This window comes from Pituophis catenifer, unplaced genomic scaffold (genome assembly GCF_029215685.1).
Source record: "Pituophis catenifer annectens isolate HBS135680 unplaced genomic scaffold, rPitCat1.0.hap2 SCAF_2, whole genome shotgun sequence".
Lineage (NCBI taxonomy): Eukaryota > Metazoa > Chordata > Lepidosauria > Squamata > Colubridae > Pituophis > Pituophis catenifer.
Window position 1 is genome coordinate 202,713,842 of NW_027256882.1, and position 15,676 is coordinate 202,729,517.

Here is a 15,676-nt window from a genome sequence, read left to right on the forward strand (position 1 = left end):
GTATTTTCTTGGTTTAGGCTGTAGATTATATTCCGAGAATGTGAATTCAGAGCAGCTGATAATGTGTGCTAATATTGAGCAGACAATGTGCTAGAGACAGCATACAAAACCCCTTTCCCAATCTGTTGTTGTTCAGATGTGTACTAAATGAAGTATAAAAATAAATATAACAAACATAAAAATTAGATACAGCAACTTGAGTTTGCTCATTAAGGAAGAGCTGGGTGAAAAGGCCTTTACAGGATCTCTTCTGTGAAGAAATGCCAGGGACTTCATAGTCCAAGTGTTCTCAGTTATGATCGCTAATCTATGAAATTGCTTGCCCACCTCCTTTTCTTGCTTGTCTATGTCTTGAAAAACTGGCTCTTCAGGAAAGTGTTGGAGGGAAAAAGAGGACTGATTTACAGTCCCTGAATGGCATCCTTAGGAGATGCTGCAGTGCTGAGTTTTAGGATTCTATTTTAACGTTTTTGTTACTTGAAGAAAACCTTGAAAGAAAGAGTGCTATTTGGAATAAATGTAGACAGTAAAGAAGATGACCTTGATTGAGATATTCAAAAGTTGTTGCATAAAGGGCTAATACATTATTTAAATCCAGAATGTTTAGATAACATTTGGAAGGAGCTCATACAGATCCCTCCCTGGTTCATTATACTATAAGAAAAAGATACAGTCCAATCAGGCTTCAGTAGCCAATCTCTATAAAATTAACTTAATGGAATTGATTTTGGTCAATCTAATACACTTGTTAACATATCCAAACCATAGTAAATAATAAATATAAATAAGATTTGGTTTCTCTCAAGCATACAATTATAAATTTTATATTTCTTATATTGGGAGCCAATTTGGTCCAGCGGTTACGGCACCAGGCTAGAAAGCAAGTGAGCATGACTTCTACTCCTGCCTTAGGCATGAAAGCCAGCTAGATGACCTTGGACCAGTCACTCTCTCTCAGCCCAACTTACCTCAAAGGGTTATTGTTGTGGGCAAAATAGGAGGAGGAAGGTGTGTTGGATCAGGAGTGAAATCCAGCAGGTTCTAACAGGTTCTGGAGAACTGGTAGCGGAAATTTTGAGCAGTTTGGAGAACCGGCAAATACCACCTCTGGTTGGCCCCAGAGTGAGATGGGAATGGAGATGTTGCAATATCCTTCCCCTGGAGTGGGGTAGGAATGGAGATTTTGCAATATCCTTCCCCTGCCATGCCCACAGAACCGGTAGGAAACATTTTTGGATTTCACCCAGGTTGGATGTATTTGCCACTTTGAGTTATTTGTAAAAATAATAAATGTGGGATACAAATAAATAAATATATACATAAATTTGCATGCTAATGAACTGTTAGAGAGTGTGGGACACACACAGATGCTCTGACATAAAGATCAAAGAGTAGCTTCAAGTAATGTAATGAAGAGCTTTCAAAAGTGATATTAAGAATATTTTGTATAACTATTTGTGATAGAGTGCTGTGTCACATGGCATTATTATAGCACAATGTTAAACTGGATTGAAGGTGAAAATAATTTCCATTTTTACAAATACTTAAGTATGCCTTTTCATTTTCTCTCCCATTTATCATATAGACTTGAGTACTTTGCTGTTAATTGCGAATGAAAAAGATAACATACTGTATAAGGCTGGACAGCACTGGGATCAAGCTATTTTCTTCTGCTGTTTTTTATACTGGCCTTAATTTAGGAAGGCTTTATAGCAAAATCATTATGATTATATAACTATTGATGAAATTACTTTCAAGTAATGCCACCCAAGACAATGAACATGTGCTGAAGTTTCATTAGTTATTTGGGGCATTCTGCCTGTCTTCAGTAAAGCAGAATGCCCTAAATTTAATGTTAAGCTCAGATAATACATCATAGCACATAATACCATATTATGATTATACACATATAGAATCATATGGAGGAGCAAGAGGAAAAGTAAATAGCATTTACCAAAGAATTAATAGCTCCAAAAGTATGTCATGCTTCCTAGTGAAGCTTCACATGAAAATATTCAATTCAAGAATCTGTCAAGGTATCTATTACCAATCTTTCATACTGTTAAGTACATATTAAAATTATAAACAATGCAAAAATGTCATACATTTTTGCTTGCCACAGTAATAAAATTATTTTTAATAGTCTTAAACAAATAAATTCTATTATGATATTTGGATACTACTAAATTCATTTTTAAAATCATATCCACTACATTAGCCTGAGTGAATTTATTAATATTTAGCAATAATTCTATTTTCCTAGATGCTCATCTTTAGAGGCTCATCTTTTCCTCAGAAATTACGATAGGATTACTTAGAATTTCAGTTAACTCTGCAACACTTTTAAAAATTCAAAGTAAAATTTAATATTATTAATGAACGTAGATGTTTACTTTAATAACCTGCTGCAACATACAATCATCATTAGAACATTAAAACAATCTTCTATGCCACATTTTACATAGCAAACATTGAAGATACTCTGTATGAGCAAATCAGTAAAATATCTGCTCATTTAAGCTTGCCAATTTTGTTTTCCTAGTATCAAGAATTAATGACAAATAGGTGGAGTGTGTCTGACCATAGAAGATTACCTAAGACATTCAGCAATGGAGTGCATGAAAGTTGTGGCCACAAAACATTTTTAATATTTTGGCAAGTACTTTTGTGTTTGTGTGTCTGTGTTCTGTGTACCTAATTCTAAGATAATAACATAAATAAGAAGTTTTATCCTAATAGAATTCAAACTATTACAAGTTTTTATCTATAGAGATTCCTGTTATAGACAGAAAATGTTAGTTTTATGGAGGCTGACAAGTGCAATTGTTTGGAAAGGCTCTATAGAGATTTGACAAAGAAAGAGATAGCAACTTCCTTCCCTTTGTTATCTCAGTGTAACATATGAAACCACTCTACAGTATTGTTCAGTTTGTCCTGCTGATCCTTGTTTTTTTTTTATGATTCATGATAACTATAAACAAGATTTTCCAAGAATCAGATATTTTAGAGAAAAGAATAGACATTATTTTTAAATAAAATAAAGCAGTGATCAGTATAATTTTGTTGAACGTACAAATGTTGTATTTCCTTACTTACAGTTTTGATCCCTCCCCCTTAACAATAAACAGTTAGAGAAGAATCATTCTTGAAATAATAGTAGTAATAATACAAATAAAAATAGGCAAAACCAGGAATTGGCAATGGTTCTAACCTGGCACCATCAAGAAATAAACAGTAGGGTTAATTTTTGTATCTCAGGAACAATCATCAAGAGTTTTACATCTATCAAATTAGCAGCAAATGCAAATTTTGCATGTTGTCGTGTTGTTATGGATGCATCAAAATTGCACTCTGATTATAAATAATGTCATGATAGAATAGCCATTCTGATTGATTGGTATTTGTGCAAAAATTTCCAAATGTAATATAATTACAAAATTGAAAAGGATGTTGAAAATGTTTATATTAAAATGTGATGAGATTTTCATATACACATGCATTTGTATATGAAAAATTGGAAAACAAACTTCCAAGGAACACCAGTTAATGTTTCTTTTGTTTGGTCTATTGTATAGTGTTATTTCTTGATGAATAAAAAGCATAATAAAAATAAAAAGCATATCTTTTTATCAGTATTAGCAATAGCACTTAGACTTATACCGCTCCATAGTGCTTTACAGCCCTCTCTAAGCAGTTTATAGAGTCAGCCTATTGCCCCCAGCAACCTGTGCCCTCATTTCACTCACCTGCATGGAAGGTTGAGTCAACCTTGAGCCAATCAGGATTGAACTCCTGGCAGTTGGCAGAGTTAGCCTGCAACAGTGCATTCTAACCACTGTGCCACTATGACTCTTGCTTTTCATTAGGAAATTAAATCACTCTTCCATTTTCCCTCATCTATCCATATAATCCATAAAAATGAGGTAGGTTAGGTTGTGGGATAATGGAGGCTCAAACTTAGCCACTGATAGACTTAACCATGGATTTCTCTGTTCCAAATGATGATTCCCTAACAGTTATCCATGCTATCAGTACTAATAAAATACTATGATTTTTTTAAAAAAAGGTTTTCCTACTCTATAGAGTATAAAGAACCAACACTACTAAAATTTATCTAAATGAATGTTACAAAAATTTCTGTAATGATAATATACTCACTACAACAGAAAGTTGAAAGTTTTGAAATCATGAAGATTTCAGCTACAAATAATAGCTGAAATCATGAAGATTTCAGCTACAAATAAATTACTTGCTGGGTTCACATTAAGCCAAAATCTCTGTTTTGCTTGATATATTTGAACCTAGTCATTATTGTTTGTAAATTATGGTTTAAGTCTGAGAATTCTGTATGAACCTAGACATTTTAGATTTTCCTTCTTTTTTTTTTTTAAAAAAGTTTTTTATTAGTAGTTCAAAATTAAAATCATTGGACATAGATATGACATCACTGGTCCCAAGAATCTTCCAACACTTTAAACTAATACATAATATACTAATGATAATATAATAATATATTCCTTAAACCTTATACATTATTTAAACATAGTATAATAATAATAATTTATACCTTATTCCTATACAATTATACATATCTATACCTACATATACCTATCTATACAATTCACATACATATTTATCTATAATAACGTATATAATTCTAGACTAACACTACACATTTTAGATTTTCAACAAACTGTAAATAAGAACTTAGTCATGCAAATAAAACATTGTTGCAAAAATATCACCACTTACTTTCTGGTGATTTTAATTGTTATTGATTATTATGGGCTTTTGAATATAGTATCTGTTTCTATATAAATTGAAAGAGGAGCTCAGATATCAAATTTTGAAATCTATAGGTTTGTAATTTACGTATGGCTGCATAGTCACATAATTTTTGAGTTCAGAATCCCATTTTTAAGACCTACTTAAAAAAATAAAATTATAATAATCATAGATTCATTTTAATTTCTGTTGCTTTTTTTACTGATATATTTCAGCTATCCCCAACATTTCAAAGGAATCCACTAGAAATTTAATGCTAAGCTTGTAATGACTGCAGGCTAAAACATATTACATTTTATCATCCTTATTTCTTCTAAGATTTCTAGTTAGATCCATCTCTTAGAAGCTTTTATTCTCAAACAGATATTCCCCAAGAACAGTATTCTTAATTATCAACTAAGAGGAGACCTGAAGTTATGTTTTGAAAAGAGCTGAATAAATCAGTTTATAGAGAGCTCTTTTGCTAACACAGAAGAGAACTGAAAACACTTTGAACAAAGTTTTCTGATATATTATAAGAACAACTCTGTAGGAATGTTGTAATATATCTTGATTTTAACAAGCATTTGACAAAGTACCTTATGATATTTATTTATTTATTTATTTATTTATTTATTTATTTATTTATTTATTTATTTATTTATTAAATTTTTATACCGCCCCCTCTCCCGAAGGACTCGGGATATTTGGATTAGCACTATCATTAAAAATTCATTCCTGGGCCCTCTATTCTTCAATATTCAATATTATTATTAATTAGTTGGATGATGATCTGGAGAGTATAATTATTTGCAGATGAGATAAAACTGTGTATTACTCCATAAAACAAATACATTCAAAATGATCTTGTTAGGTTACACTAATGTGGTAAAATAACATAATGGAGCTGAGACAAATGTAAATTTCTCACTTTAGGAAAAAAAAGTGTTTTTTTCTAATGCACAAAAGCTCACAAATGGGTAATATTTGAACTCAAAGCTACCTAACTTGCACTCAGCCACTCTACTGTATTTCTATAAAATTCTTCTAATTCTCCTTGTAGAACAATAAAATTAACTAGGCAGTTATATTTATAAATCTGTTTCAGTAATATAAAACAGACCTGGTAATATAGTACTTTAAAGCAGTTGCCAATTATTGTTCAAAAATTCTATCCCTCTGTATACTATTTGAGTCAGATTGCACCTAGAGTATTCCATCCAGTTCTGGGCACTGCATTTAGAAAAAAAAAACACTGACAAACTGCAGAATGTCCTGAGACAACAAGAAAGATGATAAGGGGACTAAGAAGGAAAAACGTAAGGGAAATAGTTCAAGGTGTTAGGCATATTTAGCATGGAGAGAAGACTGAGGGGAGACATGTTAGGGTTGTTTAGAGGTGTTCCAGAAAACAGGAAAGAAATAGTAAGTTTACATTACAAGGAAATAGATTTCAGTTGGACATCAGAAAAACATTCCTTAGTGAACAGATTGCTTTAGGAGATGGTAGACTATCTTTTATTGGAAGTGTTTAAACAAAGACTAGTTGGTCATCCATCAGGAATTTTCTAGTAGTAGATTCCTGTAATGGACAGAGGGGGTGATATGGTATGATGACAGTATATCATTTGAACATACTGGACTATTGCCTATAATGATTGGGTTTACTGATAAATCACTGCTTAATAGTACAGTCTGTAACGAACTGGATATATGTCAATGACAGAATACATACTGTATATTGCTTGCAAAATTATTGCATAATTTAATTCATGCAATTTCCATATAGGGCTGGGAAATTCCTGACATAATGCAAGGAAAAGTTTAAGCTTAAATTACAACTAACAAGGATCTCAAAATTTAAAGCTGCCAGAACATTAAGTGGCTTGTACTTCTTTTTTTTTCATTTCCATTAATTCTACACCACAATTTGAGTATCAGTCAATTCCCACTGTCCTTTTCATATAAACATTAACCCTATACAATAGAATGGCAGGGAATTGAGGCAAGAATATGGAAGACATTGATTAACAAATCCATCAGGAAGAACTGCCCCATACTGTACCCACAAGCTTATTTACAAGGATAAAAACGAGAAACAAAGTCATTGAAATTGGTCAGGCTTACTCCTAAGAATTTTGAAAAGGTTTTAATAGAGAAAAAAGTGTTCTTGCTGAAAAGAATTATTATTATTTGTCTCTGCTAATGATAATCTATGTCCTTGTAAATAAAACTGTTTGGCTGAAAGTTGGAGAAGAATATTAGCTGGCTATATCTGAGTATGCAGCTGCCAGAAAATTCTCCAGTAACGTATCAGTTCCCAGTGATTTTCTGCTTTATAGCAAAATATCACTATTTTATAGTTAAATACGTATTTTACTCCCGTAGCCAACATTTTTCTATTTTACAACAACATGTCATTTTTCCTTTGCAAAACTTTGATGGCTCCCATTGAAAAAAATAAAGGCATTTTTTTTAAAAAAATATTTTGTGTCCCAATATGGATTCAGTTCCAGTAATGAACTCTTCAATGTAGGGCAGGGATACATAACATTTTATGGCTCAAGGATACTTTACTGAATAGGCTTTTGATTCTGATCCCGCAGTCAATATCTGAGTCATCCTAATTATACACACTATCAGCAAACAGTTCAGAAACTTTTAATATTTGGAGCCTGAAGACTGTCTATTCTTAATGAAATCATATTAGAAAAGCTGAGTTGTCTCTATAGCTGAAAATGGAAATAACTGTTGGAAAGGAAGTTGTTTCTACTGCCTAAAATCTGCTGCTTAGTGCCTAAGACCTGCTGAGATGGGGACAGGAGTAAAGTGGAAGAGTATTAAAATTGCCTATTTGCAACCCTGAATATTTGGACAGACATAAATGAGGAGGCTGGTAGGTATATTTGTACCCACAAGTACTTTGTGTTTCACCACCGTACTGTAAGGTTTTATTTTGATTATCTTTCAGCAATACTCAAGCCCATCTCTGATAGGACATAGCTAAGGATTTTTTAAAAATTGATTGCCTTCAAGAAAACTTTCAACTATCTCCTGAGAAACATAAGAAAAGAACTGGTTTCTTTTGTTTATAAATATGATTTTAAACCTGGTGTTCCTAATCGAATATGACAAACTAGGAGAATACACCACAAAGTTGTTTCCCAAAGTTTTGTAAAAGTTATAGCATGAGAAAGCACACAGTCATTCCTGACTGGATAATGAGGTTGTGACAATTATACTGGGCACAGTGCAGCAAATATGTTGGGGAAAAAATGTTGCATAAACATTCATGTGACTCAGTAAACTCAACTCATGTGGCTCAAAGTAAACCTTCTGTGTTCAGGACTAAGGTCCCTTAGATTGATTAAACTTTGATCTGCTGTGTGTGTGTGTGTGTGTGTGTGTGTGTGTGCGCGCGCGCACCCCAAGTTGACCTCTTCTGGTAAGTGGAGCCCAGACAGTACAGAAGTTTATGAATGTGGCAGCCAGCCAAAACTGAATAACTGGCAAACAGTCTGGAGCTCAAGCAAGAAAAAAGGCAAAGAAAATATGAGGTTAAATTTGATCCTAGAACTTTCAGGACCTCGGACAAGGCCTTGGGAGTAGATTACTTGTTGCTACTACAGTGCTTTTGTCATCTAATTTTGCTCATGCTTTTGAGCTTGATTGTATCTTTCATCCTCCATTCTGCACTAGGTGAAAAAATAGAAGTTAAACATACTGCTGTGTTGAGCTTGATTGCCAGTCATTAAATGGGCATAATTACATGATATTTTTGGCATAAAAAAAACAGTGATTGTCCGCTTTTGTGATAAGGAATAATGAGATGTAACAGGAAGAATTCTGGCTGTGGCCTTTTTTTTTTTTTAATTTGATTTATATGCCGCCCTTCTCCAGAGACTCAGGGCGGTTTACAATGCGTTAAGCAATAGCCTTCATTCTTTTGTATATTTTATACAAAGTCAGCTTATTGCCCCCACAAACTGGGTCCTCATTTCACCTACCTTAGAAAGGATGGAAGGCTGAGTCAACCTTGAGCCTTGGAGAGATTCGAACCAGCAGAAATTGCAGGCAGCTGTGTTAATAACAGGGTGCACTAAACCCCTGTACTATCAAGGCTCTTGATAAGGCCTTGCTCCTTATCATCTCTTCTGAACTGATGCTCAACAAACTGCCCACAATAAATGACCTGCAAATGCTTTTGGAAGTGAGCATACTACCACTTAACAGAATTGGGTTTGGAGACTTTGAAATCAGATCCAAGTCCTTTAGCAATTTTACTGGCTCTGCATCAGTGATGTGGATTAAATTTAAGGATACTGCCAGAAGTTTAGAGAGAGAGCTCTGAAGGCTGATCTCCCTGTCATATAGAAACCACAGAGACATGGATTTTGTTTGTTCATGTTATAGTCTTAGATTGCAGGAAACAAGGAAAAATGCTTATTGGAACATTTCAGTAGAATACAGTCAGAGATAGCCCTTATTGCAGCCTTTCTGAACTTCTTGTTGAGGCAAACATTTGTGGCAGGTTTTGGTCATGGCAGCAGAAAAAAAAATGAAATGAGATGCAATGGTTCTATGTTCTGCTTATAAAATGAACTGGAAGGAATTTAAAGCCTTTTTTGCTTTCTCTGCTCAAGGTCTACTGCAGGTCTACTGCAGCATACTTTCAATATACATTGTTTTTCAATGTTCTGAAGCAATGAGAACAATGCAAGGTTGCCAGAGATACTGTAAGTAGATTCTCCTTCAAATAAACCAAGCTCCTTGCTCTCACAATCTTCAGGTTTAGAAAAAACAACTTGGAAACCTCAATGACTGCAGGCTTATCTTGGTCAGATTTGATCAGTACAGTATTTTGTCTTTTTCTTAAACTGCTGCACAGTTTGATATTTACATGCCATTTTGCTACATTCAATGCCATCCCTTGTTGTCCTCAGATTATTTTAAGGGACATACTTAAATAAAGTTTCAGAGTCATTTTCTCTTTCCAGGTCACTTCACTATGGAAAAATGAATGGTTTGCCAATTGGTTTCTGAGTGCAGTTCAAGATGCCATAAAATCCTGTATGGCCTAGATCTGAGGCTTATCTCCAAATATTTCTGCCTGCCTGATAAGTTCTAGCACAGTGGGTGCACTCCAGGCCCCCTCTGTTAAATGCTGTTATTTTGTCACAGTCTCCTCCTTCTGAAAAAGAATCCCTCCTGAGCTAAGGACTGTATTCTCTCTCCTAAGGTTCCTAAAGTTCCAGAAGGTTTTAAAAACCTGGCTTTGGTCCCAGGTGTATTTTTGGAAGCTTTGTGATATTTTGTTTGATTTGTGTTGCTTTTAGATCATTTTAGCCCAGATTGTTAGTGTGGTTTTATGTTTTATCCAATTTTTGGGTTTTTTTTTGGGGGGGGGGTTATACATCATCAAAATTCATTAGACAGCTACCCTGTTTTCCCCAAAATAAGACATCCCCTGATAATAAGCCCAATTGGGCTTTTGAGTGCATGGCAATAAGACCAAGTGCTTATTTCAGGGTTCAGAAAAATATAAGACAGGGTCTTATTTTTGGTTCTGGAGCTCGCAGGATGTCTGCTTCTTTCTTTTATATATATATATTCTTTCTTTAATATATGTATATATATATATATATATATACAATATATCTTCTCTAAATGTGAAGAGATTTAGTTCCCCTTTATGAGATTATATTGAAATTATTGTATTTTGAGTCGAAATTTTTGTACACATTTGTCACTATCATGGAATCTCTAGAATTCATGTGATAATGTACTAATTATATTGGTTAATCCAATTTTATTACCACTCAATTAATTGGTAAATAACCTGGCAGAGCAAACTGTAGAGCTATTGCTCAAGATGCAGGGCAAATATATGGCAACATCTAGCTGACCTTACAGATCACCAAAAAAAGCTAAATGTGTTTAGACCTCTCTAAATATTCAATGAATAACATTGATCAATATTTTTATTACATAAATGGATAATCAGTAGAGAAGAAAGGTTAAAACTATGTTTTAAAAATTAAGCAGTTTTCTGTTTTTGTCCTTTTACCCCATTTTTTACTGTTTGATTTTGGTTTACTGAATCTTTTTCTTTATTTCTATATGTTAAAGCAAACATATAGCACTTGGATGAAGTACCCACTAGACTAGACTGGGACTGTAAGAAATAATCCTGGAAGAGCAGAATGAGAAATTACTTCTGCACTGTCAAGAAAACTGTTTGAAAGTATCCATGAAATCATCAGGAACTAGACGATTGGACTTTTAATAAAGTACTGAAGAATAATAGCATTTTCCAAGATATATATTGTAATTTTATTTTAGTTTTCCCATTCTAAGTTTAAATCCAGCATAAAAACTATTTGCTGACTTAGACTTGAATAACATTATAAAACATTTTCAGAAAGCCTTCAAGCTAATTTCATAATAATCATTACCAGACATTTTCTCTGTATTCTATCCTCTTTAGAAAATCATCTTTTATTGCCTGGAGATATAGCAAATTCAAAAGGCTTTTAAGCAATTGTTGGAAATTTATCATTATTAAAATGTAAATAGGGATTTACAGGTTATGGCACCCCTTCATTCACTCCTTACAAAAGGAGCAACGAGAAGGCGACTATTCCAGAAAAAGTGCAAATATTCCACTTTCAAAAATATTCCACTTGCTATACAGGTAGTCCTTGTTCAATAATGTCCCCATTTAGCAACCATTTGGTGATGAAAAAGTAATTATTTGGAGGTGGAGAAACTTCAAATATAATTTACTGGATTCCCTGCATGAATTGCCCTTGTAACTATATGGGACAGATGGGGAGGAAGCTAACTACCAGATTGTGAGAACATGAGCGAGAAGTTAGACTAGGAGACCCAAACTCATTAGTAGCTTTAGATTGCAATGAACATTCAATTTTGCAGCTACTACAATTGTTGGCTGAGTAGGGATAAAAATAGCCAGAGAAATCATTGAAGCCATGGGCCCTTTCTCAATCAATAGAAGTGCTGATTTACCACCAGCCTATCAGGTATTTAGGTGCCAAGGGAGCGGAGACACAAGGAAACAACAATTAATGACTTAATAGCCAACCATTAACACTCTAACCAAGAATTAAAAGCTACACACAACCAGGAACTATATAAATATAATATGTAGAACAACCAATGTGGAGAGATAGAAACGTTCCCCAATGATGGGCTCCAGCACAAGCCCAAAAGCTTGGAAGAACAAACCTTTAGTCCTGGTGACCGACTCAAATTGGACCCTGCATGAAAAAGTTGTATTTGCTAAATGAGGACTACCTGCAGTGGTTCCCACTTGTCTCCCGTCCCCCAATGAAATTCAGCTAGAACCCAGCAAAAAGATGTATAGCTTAATACCTTTTGAAATAAAGTTGCAATTTAGAATTCAAGCCTGATCCCATTTTACCTGCAACTGGGAGAAGACCACTTTTATTCTGCTGACACCAGACACATTTTGCGTATCAAAGTATTTTTATTCAGTTCCCTTACAGTTTTTTTTTTTTTTTTAGAATTGGGGAAATTTCTAGGCTTTTTTATTTGCCCTGATAAATCTAAGCAAACGATAATAATCACAACGATAGCACAATAAAAGCAAAGTGACATTTCCCTTTGCCAAGTGAATAGCAATAATATTTTCCCTGATATTTCCAATGAAGCCCAACTGAATTAAAAAAAAAAAAAAACTCTTCCACAATTCTGCATTAAAAAAAAAAAAACAATAGATAGCAATCTCATAGACATTTTTTGTGTGGAGGGAGAGAAGACCAATCTCACAGATTTTAATACTATTTAACATGCAGCCCAAAGAACTAACTCTGCAGTGACATTTCAATCACCCAGGCTATTTTTCTCCCAGAATGAAGCCTATTTAATGTTCTAAACTGAGCTCCTTCTCAATGCTCAATTGAACGAAGCATTTTGCTGGCAGTTAGGGGTGCAATAAATCTTGCCACAAAATCCATGCCTGTATTCCCTCAGATGATTAAATAGTCAAGCTCAGGAAAAACATGACACAATTCAAGGGCTGCTTTTAACCCAACTAACAAATAAAAGTGAAAAGAACATTGGCAACATATTTATCTCCCACTTCTCATTATCATCTCCCCAAATAGGAACTAGAAAGTGCTGTCCTTATATTATGACCTGATGCATAATTCATATAACCAAGAGTATTATGAAGCAGCTAGGCAATATTTCCTACTCTCAGAATGCTAAACATATTCCTCATCCAAAGGCTTTTTAAAAATATCACAAATGCCTAACAATTTCCAAAACTAAAGTATAAATCCTGCAATACAGATAAAACCTTACTATCACTCATTTATTTCATCTGCAAAAAAATACCAATAAAACCAAATCACTCATGATGTTATTATTATTTTTTTTCCCAAATGAGACTTGGGGACTAATTGGTTTGATCAACTATCTAAATTCACATGGCAATTCATCTCAAGTATTATTTCCAGACTTCTCTGGTATATCATGCATGTTCAACACTTTCTTAATCTAAGTGCCTGACTTGTTTTAAAATGAACCAACGGAGAATGATAGACTGAGGATGGGTAAAGGTAGCAGTGGGCAAAGGTGCCAAATACAAATAATCAAAGCCTAATTTTAAACATTCATTTTAAAACAAACAGGATGAAAATCTTCTAAATTGTGGTCCTCAGCCCCCAGGTCGCAGCTCACCACTGAGCTGTGGCCTATTCAGAATTGGGCCATGCGAGTGGCTGGTTGGAGTGCACAGATGTGTTTATGCTCAACTTCCGTGAACAGTGGGGTGGGGGCACTAATGCAGGTTGAGTTGCATGCATGTATGCCGGCCTGCCATTTGCACATGCCTGCTGACCCGCTCCTCACATGGCCTAGTTCCCCTCTACTCCCCACCACCACCTGGGCCACCGAGCCGCAAAGGTTGGGGAAAGCTGTTCTAAATTTTACTATATATTGTAGTCTGACTTGATTTGTAAATTTTTCAAGAAACCTTTTGGAGAAGACTGTTGTTTGCAGCCTTACTGCTTCCAAGCTCATCAAAGTTGCATGAAAATTACAAGGATAGAAATATATGTTTAAATAATATTACAGTATGTGATGGCAATAGCTAAAATATGCTAAGAATGTTGTAGTCTGGATGTTATGGAAAGCCTGTCTAATAGTTGCAATCCTAGTGTTCAAAATCCTAAATAATATTCTAGAAGCATTTATTAGATTATTTCAGACTATTTGAATTAATAACTAGATTAATAACTAGATTATTATTTTCAACAGAAAGCTTGACTTCATCCTGTGCCTCTGATAAGTTTATAACATATCATTACCCTTTTAGCTTTTTAACCAAGTAATCAAGCTAAGTGTACATCATTCACGATTTATTCCTCCCCCTGGAAACCAGGCCTATCTGGTTTCTAGATAAATTAAAATTAAAGCCTGCATATCTGGCAACACTACACAAAGCCTATACTAACTGCTTTTATATTTTCATGAAAATAAGTTTGCTAAGCTAGCAACACTGCTTTTGCACAAATAACAATAAATTTGAGAGAGAGAGAGAGAGGGAGGGAGGGAGGGAGGGAGGGAGAGAGAGAGAGAGAGAGAGAAGAATTGATTTAAAAAGTCCCTGCCAAATAAAGGAAGAGAATGTCACTCTGGAGACAGGTAAATAGAAAATAGAGACCACACTGCAAAATATAGTTTTAATTTAGCCAGAGGTTTTGAAGTAACAAATTAAATTTTACTGGCTCTTGTTCCAAGGAAGTGCTGTTCAGATAAATGTTTTTAACATAAAATCATTTTTAGATGCTATAGTTGCATGACATATCCTGCATATAAATTATTCTCCTTTATTATTCAGCTTGTTACCAGTCCATTTGAGTAATGTAGCACTGATACTTCAATTATCCAATGTCAGCCACCAAAGCTGCATTTGACCTCTGTTGTAATGAAGCTCATATTGTGTATTATAGGTAATCCTTGATTTACAGTCATAATGGAGACTGCCTACTATGGCCATAGGTTGTCAGAGTCATAAAGCAGAACATCAGGTGATTGACCTGATTTTAAGAACTTTTTTTTTGCAGCCGTCATAAAGCAAATGTGACAGTTCTTAAGTGAACCCAATGGCTGTTAATTAAATCCATTGTTTGGTAAGGGGTGTTTTTGCCAAATACTGAAAGTAAATGCCATTTTTTGGCAAAAATGTCACTAATTGTGGTCATGTGACTGTGAGATGCTGTAAATGGCTATAAATGTGGTACCATTTATAGTACTTGGTACCATTGCCAAGTACTCCAAATGTGGTCACATAAATGTAGGGGGGATGTGGACATTGGGAACTTCGGAACTGTGTCATACTGTAAATAGATTTGAGAAGTCTATTATAACTTTAAATGGTCATAGGTTGAGGACTATCTGTAATCAATTCTGCTAGAAACATCTAAAGTGTAATGATAAGTCATGGATACAGTTTCTGGGTATTTTTATGACATGGCTTGGAAAGTATAAGTGGAGATAAGTCAGTTTGGTGGGCAGTGAAGACAGGAAATATTTCAGGAATTGAATTGTAATCCACCCATAATCATGGACTGTGACGGGTGGCTACAGAAATTGCATGAATGAATGAATGAATGAATGAATGAATGAATGAATGAATATATTGCTATGCAGATATGATAGTTGTGCGTGGTCAATCATGGGGAGACAATAGGATATAATGAACTCTTTGAAATGTATGCACTTGGAATAAAAAACTATCCAAGGGAAAAAATGGTGGATAGGGACAATATTGTGTAAAAATGATTCGGAACTTCTCGTTCCAAGACATTTGAGCAATACTGGAATCAGAGTATAATGTAGAAAGTATTAAGTATTAGAAAGT

The 15,676-nt window shown here is 34.4% G+C and overlaps 1 protein-coding gene across 3 annotated transcripts in view; it reads right to left on the reverse strand.

Moving 5' to 3' along the window:
- NRG1 (neuregulin 1) overlaps nt 1-15,676 on the reverse strand; it is a 647,655-nt gene that overhangs the window by 56,876 nt on the left and 575,103 nt on the right. The gene's annotated exons all lie outside the window — the stretch shown is intronic.